The 16,473-nt window shown below is 33.8% G+C and overlaps 1 long non-coding RNA gene across 1 annotated transcript in view; it reads left to right on the forward strand.

The window, feature by feature from the left end:
- LOC127855222 (uncharacterized) overlaps positions 1 to 5,438 on the forward strand; it is a 14,934-nt gene extending 9,496 nt beyond the window's left edge. The window contains exons 2-3 of the long non-coding RNA XR_008037406.1: positions 4,360 to 4,538; positions 5,366 to 5,438. This is a non-coding gene — a long non-coding RNA (uncharacterized LOC127855222). The remainder of the gene's footprint in view (positions 1 to 4,359; positions 4,539 to 5,365) is intronic.
- The last annotated feature ends 11,035 nt before the right edge of the window (positions 5,439 to 16,473 follow it).

The following is a 16,473-nucleotide window of genomic DNA, read 5'->3' on the forward strand; positions in this document are numbered from 1 at the left end:
GCGCCTGTAGCTGTTGACGATTGTTGTGGATTTCATGTCGTTTCACGCAGCTTCTATCATATGGAGGGAGACTAGGATGCTGATGCTGTATGTAGTGTCAGCGTCGAGGGCCGTCAGCTTCTTCATGACGATCCGCTTTCTGTCACCAATCTTCAGAAAGCGTATGATACTCTGGTCCATAGGCTGTAATATTGACGTTTTCGGCGGCAGGAAGACTAGGGTCACGGCTCTGAGATAAGATACTTCAGGGTGTGCTGGGCAGTTATCGACGATGATGGTGATCTCGAGATTCTTCTTGCGGTAGATTTTGTCGACATTTCGTACTCACTCTTTGAAGATTTTGCTGGTCATCCATGCTTTCGTGTTAGCTTTGTACTGCACTGGCAGGAACTTGACATGCTTAAAGCATCTTGGATTTTGTGAGCGTCCAAGTACTAGGAGCGGCATTTTTTCAGTGCTACTCATGTTAGCGCATACGAGAGCCGTTAGTCGCTCTTTATAGACCTTAGGTCTATGGCAGGACGTGCGTTTAAATTCCAAAATAAAGTGTTCGGAAGTGGAGTCAGCCCTCTTGACTTGGTAAAAAAATAAACGTCAACTAAACTTACCAATATCCGGGGATCAATTGATGGAGAAGGCCAAGAAGTTTGCATTGAAACTCGGCGTTTCTTCTCCAGATTGCGTGTTTTCAAGCGGATGGTTAGATCGCTTCAAACTCTGGCATGGAATTGTTTGCAAGACAGTAAGCGGAGAAGCAGGATCCGTCGACACTACGACTGATGCATTCCTGAGATGGTAGATGCGCATGAAAACAATTCTGTCAGAATCCTGACGACATCTTCAATGCAGACGAAACTGCAATATTTTTCCGCGCTCTATCACTTGTTATAGTCACGTAAAACATATGCATTCATCAATAAGAAATTTCGGAAGAAACACTATAATACCTAAATACTAATTCAGTGATATCTACCAATAATGTCTATTTACACATTCACTTGCATCTTAAGCCGTATTTGTTCTTGCACAAGGATTTTAATAATTTACAATTAAATTACAAAAATAATAATTCATGCTTTTGTATCACTATAATTATCAAAGGTATGGATGTGTTAGTGTGATTCATTTTTAGTGAGCGATCAAAAGTGTACGGGGTGCGTTGATTCAACCATAAAACAAAGCCCTAAAATCGACATACATAACAAGATTTTAATGTTATTATCATTCTCTATAAAAGTAAATAAATTTCCTTTTAATTGAATGACAATTGTGCTGAATTTTAACAAGCAACTGAAAACAAACTTACACATGATGCAAATGGAACTGTCAGTGCATTTCTTTACTAGTGATTATTATGATAAATATCTAGCATTTACCTCATAAATACAAATATTTTGTTCGTAAATGTTTTTATCCCAATTGTGGTCCAACGTAATTGCTTGTTTTTATGATGTTGTTTCGTGCAATGCCGTAACATACACACTTTATACGTTACATGCATGGCGCAATTTTTATTAACCGGTTCCCGCTAAATACGATACATATTTAGAAGTAAGTATTTCATTATAAAATACTAATTAAATACTTTATTTATATGATAAAACGGATACTCTCTTAACAGCATATAGCGGCTTAAAATCTTCTATTTTTATTAGGAGTGCTGAATCGGCAGAAAAAGAAGACGAATAGTATCAGACACTATATACTGTATAGATATCTGCAATATAACCAACACACATAAAATAACGAGCGATGTTTTGAAGTTAATCATCCTTATTTAAATTATTCAGAGATGTTCAGATGTTATGCAATATAATTTGCAGACTTAAATCAACGTTCTTTATTTTTCGCTCCTCTCCCCCCGTCCCAAAGCGCAATGAAAATGTTTTCCGTCACACAGTTTACCATATAACAGCCCTTAAACAACTCACCAGTCTTCTGCTAGAAACAATACAAGTATTTATCAGTTAAAACTATTTAAAGTAATTTACCCCATTCATAAATACTTTGAACAAGTATCTTTACACAAATCAAATACTACGAAATTCACCTTGTAAAAAAACACATTACTAAATGTGCAAAAACGTAGCATAAAATGTAAGGTACATATCGTACGGTTCCCTCATATCGAGCGTCTCTTGATATTGATCATTTTGCTGAAAATAACAACGATTGTCTCGTTTTGACGTCATACGCATGCGCTCCGAGTATTTTGTTTTACTTGGCTCGAAAAGAAATACAAATGCAACAAAAATCAGGGAAAAAGTTACAATTGTATTTTAAAATCTAACTTTAACTAAACTAATCCAAATCGATCCATATTCCATAAATTGTATTGGTCCTTTTCAGATAAGTAACGATAATTCGGTAGAATTTTGTACTTAACTGTATTAGGGAAAACAACAACATCATTTCAAAATCTCTTTTTTGCGGCATGGACGTAAACAGTATACAATTATATTAAGCGCTTTCAATGAGAAATACATTTCGCATATGTAAGACATATTTTTAGATCGTCTTAAATGCCATGGTAGCAAAGATCTTAAATGTACATGTAATAGTTATTCCTTTACCAAGACGGACTATCTCGACCCCACGAGCTAACTAAAAAATTATTGGAACTCGATGCAACCGTTGCTCAATACTGTTTAAGAGGTTGATATATTCACACATTAACATGCATTTTAACTGCGTGTATTCTGGGTTGATTTAGTAGACAAATAGCTTGCCATTCGGTAAAAAGCTCAACAATACACAGGGTGGGTTATTTATATATTAATTTACTGACACTGCACGATGTGATGAAGAATCAGCTGCACTAATTATATGCGAGCCTTGGCTGAAATAATATTTTGGGAACACGCATTTGTCAGAATTTGGATAACTAATGATACATCTGAACTTAAACACATCTATCATGTACGGGATTTACATTATATGTTAAATTCTCCTTTACAAGTCATTACATCTGCATCAATACAAAAGCTTAGCGAATTATCGTTATTTTGAGGTCTCTGAAATACGCATCCTCCAGGTCTAATCTAGAAAAATGTATATTGGTTTTATCCGAAAGCCTATTGAATTTGGGGACGCAGTTCGGAGTTACTTTTGTAATATTAAATCTCTATTCAAACACCTTTAAGAAGAATGCAGAGAAACAAACTAATTATATTTTTAAAAGTAAAAGACAGCATATGCCCTGATTACCTCTCTAATCCCATACCAGTCCCCACTAACTTGACAGCTAACCTTAGAAACAACGAATCAGTTATTTTTATTCAGGCATACCAATGCTCATTACTTGCAACAGTTATGTGAGAGAAGAATGCCATTTTGCCAGAATACAACTACCTCACACGGTGTCTTCTCTTGGGAAAGATCTAAACAATCGTCTGAATCATTTAATATAACTACAATAGCTGGTAAAATTCGCAAGATTTCGCGTTCAGTGAAGATTCCTTTATAACGACAAATTCCGAGATGCAGTAGTAGAACGTCCTCTTTGCTCATGTTTAAAAATTGAAACTGTCAACCATTTCCCTTTACTTTGTCAGCAATACAAATTTATTTTGAATAATCTGTATGGAAATAACCCTTGTCCTAGGACCAGGGCACTATATTTCATTATGCATAGTTAAGTCGTATTAGTCAGAGGGTGAGAAAGTTGTACGGCCAGTCCTGGACACGAACCCGGGACACCTCGCTCCCGACTTATCTACCGGGCCGCCACACATCTTTCCACCAATCCCGCTTTAGTTTGGTACCGTGACACTCTTACAAGAAACAACCTACTATTTGGATTTGAAAACAGTCAACCTTAGAAAAATATAACTCGTATTCTCAATTTCCAATGATATATTGTCTTTTCAAAGAGTTTCTCATAATAACTGGCCAAAGCCAAATAAATTTGATGTTGTCGAATGTCCTTCTCCGTATTTTCTATTTCTTACTAGTTCCCTGCTCAACATCGTAATATACTTGATATGTCATACAAATTTTACATAATTGTTTTATACCCTTTTAGATATGTTAACATACTTTTTATCACTTCATGTAAACTTTAATGAATAGACGCTGCATCATTCGTCACCCGTTTGTAATTGCTTTAACTAGTTACATGTGCTAAATTATTAAACGTACTGCGAATATCTATAGATAAACATGAATATAAATCTTAAGTAACTTGTTTCCTTATTAATTATTGCATAAATGTAATTCATATGTCATGTTCAAGTTATCGTAAAACTGCATACGGTTGAAACCACAAGTGAAACTAATAGTGAATACGCTGACAATTATGATTTGGATAATTAAAAATAGTGGTAATTTCTTACACTTCGCACGACTGATTTTCTCTAGAAAACACCTCATACTATGAAGTCCGCGTACCTCACGTGCGTGTTGGCGCTGATTCTTGCACTGCGCACGGGTGTCTCGAGGGGCCAGTGTGAGAAGTGTGATTGCGATGGACCTCGGGTAAAATGCAGTGGAAAACAACTGTCGACCATACCCCTTTCCCTACCCAACGCTACCGTCTTGTAAGTACCGGAACCATGTTTTACTGTTTTATGTGTTATATATATATATATATATATATATATATATATATATATATATATATATATATATAGATATATATATATAGGTCTCTTTTTCTCTCAGTCTCTATCTCTTTTTCATCATCATCATCATCATCATCATCATCATCATCATCTTCATCATCATCATCATCATCATCATCATCATCATCATCATCATCATCATCATCATCATCATCATCATCATCATCATCATAATCATCATCATCATCATCATCATCATCATCATCATCATCATCATCATCATCATCATCATCATCTCCCAATGTTCTCTTTCATCATAATCATCATCTTCTTCTCCTTCTTTTTTTCCCTCTGATATCCTTTTTCACCTTATTCTTCTTCATCATTATCTTTATCACCATCACCTTACATGAGCAATGTGTTTACTTGTGTTGTGTTGTGTAATCACAGGGCCCTGTTTGGTATTATTCGGTAGGCGTCGAGCATTATGTCAACTAGGCGTACTGTCTATGTATAAACATGTCAGTATATGGTCTGCTTGATTGTAATGAAAAACATGTAACTGCTGTGTACCTTAGTCATTTGAATGCCCTCTCGACTGCGAGGGTTTCCTCTTTTCCTCGCTTACGGTATGCTGCACTATTCTGGTTGTTTCTACTCGTGGTTTGAATAAAGTCTTTCCTTTATAAAATCATAAGCAAATGGACGTTAACCAATCCTTTACGTATTCAAAAAGTTTGATTATTTGTTTCGTAGCATTATAATTATCTTTTGTATTGCAGTTGATTTTGTTTTTGTTCTAGAAATTTATCGAACAACACGCTTGCATCCCTACCCGACGGTGCATTTGAAGGGTGGCAGAAACTAACGGAACTGTAAGACGTTTTCATAGATCAAAAACAGTACATATAACTGTAAATATGAAGTTAGAATTTCGTAATTTTCCATTTTCTTCAAACCGTTACATCACTGTATGTCGTTCTCAACTACTGTAAATCATTCTGAAATACACAATACAATATAACCAGATATGTTTAGTGGCGGATTTCAAAACTTGATTATAAATATTTATTAAATTTAATAAAATGAAATTTCATTTTTCAAGCAGTCACCGGAAAACCTTTTCGAAACTGAAATTTTGCAAACTTAAGTATCTTTAATATTTTAAATATGCCTATTTACGAAAGCAGTGTTGTATATATTCTTTTTGTAATCAATAACTGATTATTTTCCCTATTTTTTATTGTTTAAAACATTGTTTGCATTAGCATGTCTGCCGTTGATAATTAAATTAAAAAAAAACAGCAAACGATATTCAAACTAAATGTTGCTTCATTTCAATAAATGTAAACACTTAAGGTTAAATCTGAATTAACTGTTAACAGTTTTGTTATGAACCTTAAGGTGAATAGTTGTAGGAGGGCAGCTAAATTGGTTGTTGCAGTATTGTTAAACGTAATTGTGTTGTTGTTGATAAAGTACTGGTATTTATCATTAATATAATAAATTGGTGCTTTGTAAAATGTGAGAAGTATGCGATATTATCACGTCCTCGCGAAATTTAATAGTGCGATGCTTCGTAAAAAAACTCAAGATGATGATATTTATAATTTTGACGAATTAATAATGTTTTCGCGAAATTTGATAGTGTGATGCTGCGTTAAAAGAACAAGCTGATGATGATGATGATGATGATGATGATGATGATGATGATGATGATGATGATGATGATGATGATGATGGTGGTGATGATGATGATGATGATGATGATGATGATGATGATGATGATGATGATGATGATGATGATGATGATGATGATGATGATGATGATGATGATGATGATGATGATGATGATGATGATGATGATGATGATGATGATGATGATGATGATGATGATGATGGAGATGATGATGATGATGATGATGATGATGATGATGATGATGATGATGATGATGATGATGATGATGATGATGATGATGATGATGATGATGATGATGATGATGATGATGATGATGCTGATGATGATAATAAACCGGTCACCGGAAAACCTTAGATCTATACGAAACAGTTATTGGATATATGCATTTTTGTGATCCATAACTGATTATCATCGCATTAAAATAACTGTATTTTTCATAATGCAACTTGTGTGCAAAAAACTAGCCTTTCCAATAGATTTTTTATCTTTTCTCATGGGATTTTCATTTTTCATTGTGCTTTTATGAGTTTCCTATGGGATATTCCGCCACTTTATGCGTGGAACAAATATCGATAAATGTGAAATTGAATTAAGTAAGCTTTTTATTTAAATTTTTTAATTTCAAGCAGTATTGATGTACTTTTGTCAAGTATCGTTTGAAAGATATAATATGTTTAATTTAAATTGGGAAAAATATTAAATAGGAACAATTTTTTTTAGTGCACATATACGACGGTTAACTTCATTAAGTTTGTATACATCTTATTTCTCAATAGTTGCTTTTTAATAATATTTGTATAACTATGTAAATTTAATATTTCCCGATATTATTTTTTCAATCAAAAAATGGGGAATAAACCAGATGGTAAAGCAACCCGTCTTTTAAATTAGAAAAACATCAAACTACTAAAGATGGAATTTTCTTCCCATTTGATTAAAACGTATTTCTAAAACATATTTCTTGATGATTTAATCATCATTGCAATTTTTCTGTAACTCAGCCAGAACAATATCCAACCACCATGGGGATCGAACCCGGGACCTCCCGGTTGCAAATCAGGCAGACACTCTACCTCGTCGCTATAAAAGCTAGCTCATACAACAAGGCAGAAAAAAATCTCCTTATACCAAAACCTGCTACACCCCTCCCTCAAATTGTGAAATTCTTCCACGAATTTTCTTTTGCCACGTCTTCTGACACACATGGTGTTTTTTTTTACGTTGGGCGCCGATGCTACCCAGTCAGAACCCCACCCCTACCCGACCACCATTGGGATCGAGCCAGAGACCTCACGGTTCCAAATCAGGCAGACACTCTACCGCGTCGCTATAAACGTCGCTATAAAAGCTAGCTCATATAGCAAGGCTGTATAAGTTCTCCTTATACCGAGCCCTGCTACATTTTATTTACTGATGTAACCACATTCTTTATAAGTACTTATTTTATTATTTTAACGGTACTATGTGTAATGTAAGATAAAATGTAGTGCATTATTCTGCGATCGAGCGAAGATGCCTGCGCCTGACCCATACGGCACATTAAGGTTCTTTTTGTGTTCATACATCAATTTGCACATATTGCATTTAATGCCTATTTTTTTGCCCCACCCCTTCTTTCAGCGGTATAAAATTGCTTATTGATATGTCCTTCTCTATCAATTCATCTGTCTGATAATGGATTTTATCACATGCCATACCCTGTTTTCCATGTAATATAACTATTACATATATTTTTATCTTAAACATATTTTATATACTTTGTAAGCGTTTTCATTGGCTTAGTTTTCGTTAATTGACCAATCGCATTTTGTTATTTTCCTGAAATGACGTTGCAACGTCAAATGACATCACGAAATGTAAACAACATTCGGGATTTATCATTATTTTTGCGTAAATATTTAAAGGGGCCTTTTCACAGATTTTGGCATTTTTTAACTTATTCATTAAATGCTTTATATTTATAAATGTAAACATTGGATCGTAAAAGCTCCAGTAAAAAATCAAGAATAAAATTTAAAAAAGGAAAAGAACATTGCCCGGAGCAGGTTTCGAACCAGTGACACCTGGAGTCCTGCCAGAGTCCTGAAGTAAAAACGCTTTAGCCTACTGAGCTATTCCGCCGAGTACACATACTGGACGTATTTTATACCTTATATAAGCAATCTTCGTAGTTTCACAAAATTTAACGACAAAAACAGAACTCTCCAAATTATTCAATCGTTTCGCGTTGCAACGCTTTATAATTTTTAGGTTTTAAAATCGTCAAAAGATGCATATAATGGCTATGTTACACCATGGTAAATGTTCAGTATTACTGTTTCCTCACAAATATCATAACTAAAACGAAAATGTGCGAATCTGAAACAACTTTTTTCAATTTTGTCAAGTTACCAAAGCGTGAAAAGATCCCTTTAATTAATTTGCTCATTTAAAAGCACGTGATAAAAAGATCTGACACTCTTTGTCATTTCATACCATATTGTATTAAACTCGTCCAGGTAATTCGTTAGTAAGCTCGCCAAAGGCTTGCTTACTAACAAAATTCCAAAACTCGTTTAATTATATATGGTATGATATGACAACTCGTGTTAGATACTATATGTCTGTACCGCCCGTAACTATTTGTAACGAGTGATACAACTTATTATTAGCAAGTAAACCTGTGTACCTGGGTTTTTCGAATATTGGTTTCACATAATTGGAGTTTTAAAGATCTTAATGTATTTTTTTGAATTTTTTAACTCGCAACGCAATTAACTAAAACGGTTGTCCGCTAGGGTCATTCACATTATGAACTCAAATGAAAAATTACGTGAACTTGCGCACATGGATATTTTGTGTGCAATTTTTGACATTTATCTCTAGTAACTACAACAGCGGAATGAGACTATGTGTGTGACCTAGGGACTCAAGTCATCGTATAAAATCAGTTTGTAGTGTTACAATAAAAGCAATACATTTTGGTTTTCCTCTGAAACACGGTTCGCTTATATGTAATAATAACCAAACCACCGGGTTATGGAACAGTGTGAGATGAAAATAACGATTAGTATAACGATCAATAATGTATATACATAAAACTACTTTCCTGTAATACTTTCCTTAACAAAATCAGAATATTGTGTTTCGTGCAAATCGTTTAAAAGGTGTTATTGCAGCGCGTATTGATGAAAAATATGTCGGTTTATGTAATATGTGTATATGAAAATAATCTAAAATTATAGTAATATTTATATAATAATACATTTTATCAATATATTCCTGCACCGTCATTCCTTATGTGTTTTTCTATTATTTTAAACACTGTTTGTACGATTACGTTTGCCGTTGATAATTTTATTAATAAACAGCAAACGATATTCAAACTAACTTGTGCTTTTCTTCAATAACTGCAATAAGAAACTACTTAAAGGTTAAATCTGAATTAATTGTAAACAGTTTTTTTTATGTACTTTAAGGTGTATAGTAGCAGTAGGGCAGCTTAATCGGTTGTTGTAGTAGTGGTAAAGTTAATTGTTTTGTTGTTGATACAGTATTGGTATTTATAGTTATTTTTATTCATTGGCGCGTAGTAAAATATGAGTAATATGCGAAATATTCAAGTTCTCGCGAAATCATCATAATCATAAGCAGCAGCATCAGAATCACCATCATTATCATCATCATCTTCATCTTCATCTTCATCTTCATCATCATCATCATCATCATCATCATCATCATCATCATCATCATCATCATCATCATCATCATCATCATCATCATCATCATCATCATCATCACCACCATCGTCGTCGTCGTCATCATCATAATCATCATTATCATCATCATCATCATCATCATCATCATCATCATCATCATCATCATCATCATCATCATCATCATCATCATCATCATCATCATCATCATCATCATCATCATCTTTATCTTCATCAACATCATCGTATTCGTCATCGTAATCGTCGTCGTTTTCGTCGTCGTCAGCATCATCAGCATAATGCGCATCATCAGCATCATCTTCAGCATTATATTCATCTTCATCGTAATATTCATCTTCACCATCCTTTGCGACGTGTTTACTTGTGTTGCTTTACTGTGTAATCACTAGGCGCTGTTTGTAGTTTGTCGGGGTTGATTTGACGGAAGAACTGGCTCTGATGTGGGCCCTTATCCTTTCGACTGCGAAGTTTTCATAGCTTTCTTAGAAGAAGACTGTTTATCAATGAAACTATGCACTGTTCTTGTTGTTCGTACGTGTAGTTTGAATATAGTCTTTCTAGCTTATAGGCATAAGCAGATGCCCGTTAACCATTTCTTAGCTTATTTAAAATACATGATTATTTGTTCCGTAGAAGTATAACTTAATTTTATTACTTAAGTTGACTTTGTTTTTATTCCAGGGATTAATCCACTAACATGCTCGCATTCCTTCCCGGCGAAACATTTAAAAGCCTGACGAACCTACAGATACTGTAAGTTGTTTTCAGAATGCAAACGCAGTATATATAATTTATGTGAAATTTCTATTTGCTTCAGACTGATGCATCACTGTATGTCGTTCTCAAATACAAAATACAAAATTTTAAAAACTTATTAGGTGTTATTTTTCAAAACTTAATTAGAAAACTAACAAGTGTCATAAATTGAATAAAATTCCATTTTGAAAACAAATCACCGGAAAACCTTTGCGTAACCAATATTGTGCAAATAAGGTATCCGTATCATCTTAATATGCCTATATACAAAACACGTATTTGATATGTGCGTTTTTTTATCAATGAATGATTATCTTCGCTTAAAAAATACTTTGTTTTTTATTTATTTCTTTTTAACTCAACTAATTACATTTTATTCTCAAATACTGTAAACCATTCTGAAATGCAAAATACAATATAAGTTGACATATTTTGTGTTTTTTGTTCAAAATTTGATAATTTGATAACGCTCACAACTAAAAATCACTTAAACTTGCGTACCTGGATATTTGGGTGCATTTTGACATTTTACTTTAGTGGGTACAACAGTGGAATAGAGTATATGTGTGACATAAGCACTCAATTCATCGTATAAAATATGTCTGTATTTTAATAATATTTACAATACACTGTGGTTTTCCTCTCAAATCAGTTGGCTTATGAGAAATAAGAAACATACTATGTTACAATGTGAAATAAAACGGGAAGTATAAAAACAATTAATTGGTATAAATAAAAATAATTTCCTACAATATTATATTTTACAAAATAAGAACATTTTATCAGTGCAATTTGTTTTAAATGTGTTTTTGCAGCGCGTCTTGATGGATTGTAACTCAGTTTATGTAATATGTTTGCATCAAAATCATTAAACATGTATATTTACATACCGTCATTCTAATGTTTTTAATTTTGTAAAACGCTATTTTTCTGATTGTGTTTACTGTTTAATTTGTTACTTAACATAAAACGATATTTAAACTTAATGGCGCTTCTTATCAATAAATATAATTTGTAAAAGACTAAAGGTAACGCATTGAATAAAGACAAGTATCTTTATTCAGAAGAGTATATAAGGGACATAAATCTTTTATAAACACTATATAGACTGGTAACCAGAAACATTTCAATTTAACATATATACCATCCCCCTTTTTCTGAGATTCAATAAATCATGCAATTTTTCCAAAAGTTCATATATGCAGCCAAACTGCGAAATTTGCTTTTTTTTAGATACGCGATAACATTTCCTGAAGTTAAACAATCCAGCTCTTCAACTTCTGGTCATTTAAACAAAAATACAGGCAACACATAATGTCTGCCTTGATATTCAAACAAATATGCACCGACCTGTGATGACGGCTTATCAGGAATTATACTTGACAACATTTGCTTTTTATGATTCATAACTCTATTGTTAATAGTTGTTTTTCGGAACTCTGCGGTCTGGGTTTTTTCCGATATTTGAACACGCGCGGTAGGTACAAACATAAGCTGACTAGCATATTTTAAAAGAGAGTGAATCAATAATTTCTCTTATCGCTGAATAGTAAACACCACCTTTTCTACTCAAACTTTCGTTATAGTTGATAAAAATACCATGATGTAATCATTTTTCTTTAGATGAACTAATCTCGATCGTGTTTAGTTTGTTAGAATACTATGTAACACGATTATACTGCATGTACATGTACACAGCTTCGGTCACGTAACTATGTCATTGCATGTACTGTACGTAGGCCTGGGCATACAGTTTTAATGGAAGTTTGTCAACGAAACTACCAAGACATTGACTCTATCGTATATATATATATATATATATTATACTATTCAAATATATTTAAAATCATACAGACAAGTACCAAACAACAAAAACCTTACTATCCTCAGTCCATTTATAGTACTAGAGCTAATATATCGTCCCATATCAGTTGGATATTTATATGTCTATTGCTATAGCTCTATGGTGATGCTTTTCTTTAATCTAATCTGAAAAGAAAAGAAAATTATTCGCTATAAACACGGACCTTAAAATTAGAAGGAACATTAATAACGAGCTTTACCATACATTACTTATATTTGATATATCTATAAAGCATGCCAAAAAAACAAGAACATGAATAATGTTTGTCAAAAGAAATATTGCATATGTCAAGCCGTTTGTATATGTTCCTTCATTACCATACAGCTGACAAAGTATGTTTGAATCTCCCGCGCGCGCTCAAAAATCGGAAAAACCCACAGCGCGCGAGTTCCGAAATAAATCTATTGAACACATTGTACATTTCTCTACTACATCCGGTACGTCTATCATCATTCCGTACCAGAACATAAATTCGCGTGTTGTCTTTTTTCATGCTACTATACCTTAATGTGGTCGATGCACAATATGCAACATTTTTCGTTGTAGCCGTTTTGTGATTATAACTTTGAACTTTTGTATTAACGTGTCGGAACGACCAATACTCTCTAAAGTTTAATGGAGTCTGGTACATCTTTTCTGGCCATCTTTTCCATATCAAGGGTTTAATACACTGCATGTCCTAATATTCTTCAGAAGCTTTTTTTCAACGCCATATATTTCTCCTCAGACAAACATAGTTTTACCAGCTTTATAGTTCACATTTAATTCATACATGTGTAATTGCAAGAGAAATCTTGAAATACGCAATGGAGTCTCCACTATCGATTTACGGAATACTCTCAATAGGTGTGTTATCCATCTTTACTGTAAACTCGCGTCCATACAAATAATGGTATAATTTTTAAAATTAAACACAATTGCAAGAGTCCCTTTTTCATTTTGGTGTGTTGGATTTAATGTGCGAGATGCATTTGATTTTTTTTGTTTTGCAAAAGGACTGTTCCAAATCCGAATGAACTAGCATCTACATTCAACGAAAGACCCAAACGTGAATTATAAAAACTAAAACAGAAGTTGTCGATGCCATTTCCTTAAAAGCTTTATTCTTTGGGCTTTCCCACTGCCAGTATATGTCCTTGCCAAACAATTGTCGAATTGGCGCACTTATCTATGACATTTTTTGCAAACATTTCTTCATGTATGTGCTGAAACATAGACATGTAGGAACTTCTTTCTTATTCTGTGGTCTATATATATCTTGAACAGTTCTGACCTTTTTCAGGGTCTGCCTCAAGTCCATTTTGGCTAATTTAATGACCCACATAATGGGCTTCTTTATTCCTGAACTGGCATTTACTTAAAAGCAGTTTTAAGTTGCTTTGCTGCACTCTGTCTAATACTCGCGTTAGTCTTTTGTGTCATGTTCTTGGATGTTTTTCCCCAGACTATGATGTAATGTACTATCACCTGCGTTTTTTCTAGCCCTGTATCATCACTGTCATGACACGCTGATACATTTCCGGAATGGACTTAATTTCAAACGGAGCTTTTAAGAATTTGTACATCCCAAATTGTGTTTGAAACGTTGTAAGTTTTGAACTTTCTTCATCTAGCTTATTTTAAGTCCAGAACCCACTTCTTACATGCTAAATACCTTCGCGTTATGCATCTCTGAAACTATATCCTACACTGTTTTCATCGGATCATGTTTTCTTCATATTGCTTCATTCAAATGTCGGGGGTCGATGCATATTTTTACATCACCAGAGATTTATGTCACCGTTACGAACGCGTTCACGCATTCAGTTGGTTCAATGTGTTGTGTTATAACGCCCAGTGACTCCATTCTCTGAAGCTCATCTTTGACTTTTTGTTTTATGGAAATTGGTACTTTACGCACAGGCTGAACAACAGGCTTTACGTTTGTGCCTATTATTATGTGATATGAGCCTGGTAAACAACATAGACCTTCATATACATCCATGTTTTGTTATATAGAGTTTATCCTCTTTATAAATCCTATCTTTTCCGAAGACTCACCACTTTACACCGACTGTGATCTGGTTTTAACACTATAAAATTGAACGAATTGTATTTTGCCCTTAAGCGTTAATGGTAGTGTTATCATGTCCAACGGTTAAATTCCGTGTCCGGAAAATGAATGCAAATGTGTGTCTGTTTTCGTGTATGGTTCTTTAACTGAAATCTTTTCAAGGTCTCGTTTTGACAGTACATTACACTAAGCACCCGTGTCTTATTGAAACTGAATGTTCTTTCCATTAATTGTAAAAATAAATCTGGCTTTTGGTTCTTTTGACTATCAATCGATCCAACAAATTAAGCATCAAATGCATAGTCCATATCCTCTAGTTTATGTTCTGTCTTATCTTTGGCTTTACCTGTGCTTTTACACATTTTCGGAAAATAATTTTATCTGTGACACTTCCTGCACGTTTTCGTTAATGCTGGGCATTTATGTCTGTCATGTACGTGCCTTCACCTCTGGCAAAGAGCAGGCTTGGGATTGTTCCCATAATGCTTTGGTTAAGCACCACTATTGGCTTGAGGATACTTAAATGGCCTTTGTCATCTTATTGTTTTTGCACTTGGATCTTCTTTTGCGTTCAACCTCTCACAGTGGTTTATTAACATTTTTAGATCAGTGATGAATTCTTCCGCAGATTCACTTTTTTACTGCACTTTGCATTAGAATTTATATCTAGCAAACACTGTGTTCTATTTTGGTGTCATATAAGCGTTATATGTACCCATAATCGTTGCTAAAGACTTTGCTTCGTCCGCTGTCAGCGTCCGTGTTTGATAGATTACTCGACCCCTCTGGCCTTGCCTTTAATCTACTGATTTATATTATAATGTCATAAATTAGTTGTCATTTATATCCGCGTCACAATACACTGGATTCGTTAATGCGTTCAAACAGTCTTTTTTCTTAACACCGATATTCGTCCTAAAAACACTTTTTTCTGTTTCTCCCGACAAAATAAATGCTTTTTTAATCAAAGCATCCGAGGCCTGTATATACTGACATCACTATATGGTGTGCCTGTCTTCTATGGCTTAAATACCACATCGGCGTTTGCAATGATACATGCATTATGTCAACAGCCACGATATTATGAACAGATACGCATCTGTGATAGTTGTGTTTTACTATTGCTTTTTAATGAATTTATCAGGATGACATATAAGATCAAACAGCACGACTTATCACACGTTCCATAAATCTACTTTCACTCTATAAGAAGCTGTCCTATGACGTTCTACATGGTGATTTCATAAAGATCAGCTTTCGTTAAAATACTGCGAATATTATGATAACAAAAATCCAGAAATATTATGTGAAGAGTAATTAGTATTATACGAGTAAGAGCATGCATAACACAAAGCACCATAATGATGATGAAAGCTGGGGTAAGCCCAATGTAACGGTAAATGCAAATTATTAATAGTTAATCCGCTTAAAAGGCTAGCCTTACCTCACACTATGTAAAGAAGTAGTTCCTACATTTATTCACGCCTCTACTTTCAAGTATTCTGTATATTCGGCCTATCAATATTTTATTAACCTTTTTATTTTGTCTTATATCAATCTTTATCGTACATACTCATAAAACAAACATCTTTAGAAAGAAATTCTTCTTTAGCGCGTAAATTGTCCAACTGTACTTCGTTTACTAATACATACACGTGTAATAATAGCATTATTTTTTGTTTTGCAATCACCTTAATTTAATAAATATGATTATACAAATTAAGATTAAAAAAAGCAACACATTTTAAAACATTAAAATCACTGTTCAAATGTAATGCTGTGCAGCCATAAAGCAATCTAACGATTTACACAAAGAAGTTGAT

Source organism: Dreissena polymorpha, chromosome 13 (assembly GCF_020536995.1).
Source record: "Dreissena polymorpha isolate Duluth1 chromosome 13, UMN_Dpol_1.0, whole genome shotgun sequence".
NCBI classification, from domain to species: domain Eukaryota; kingdom Metazoa; phylum Mollusca; class Bivalvia; order Myida; family Dreissenidae; genus Dreissena; species Dreissena polymorpha.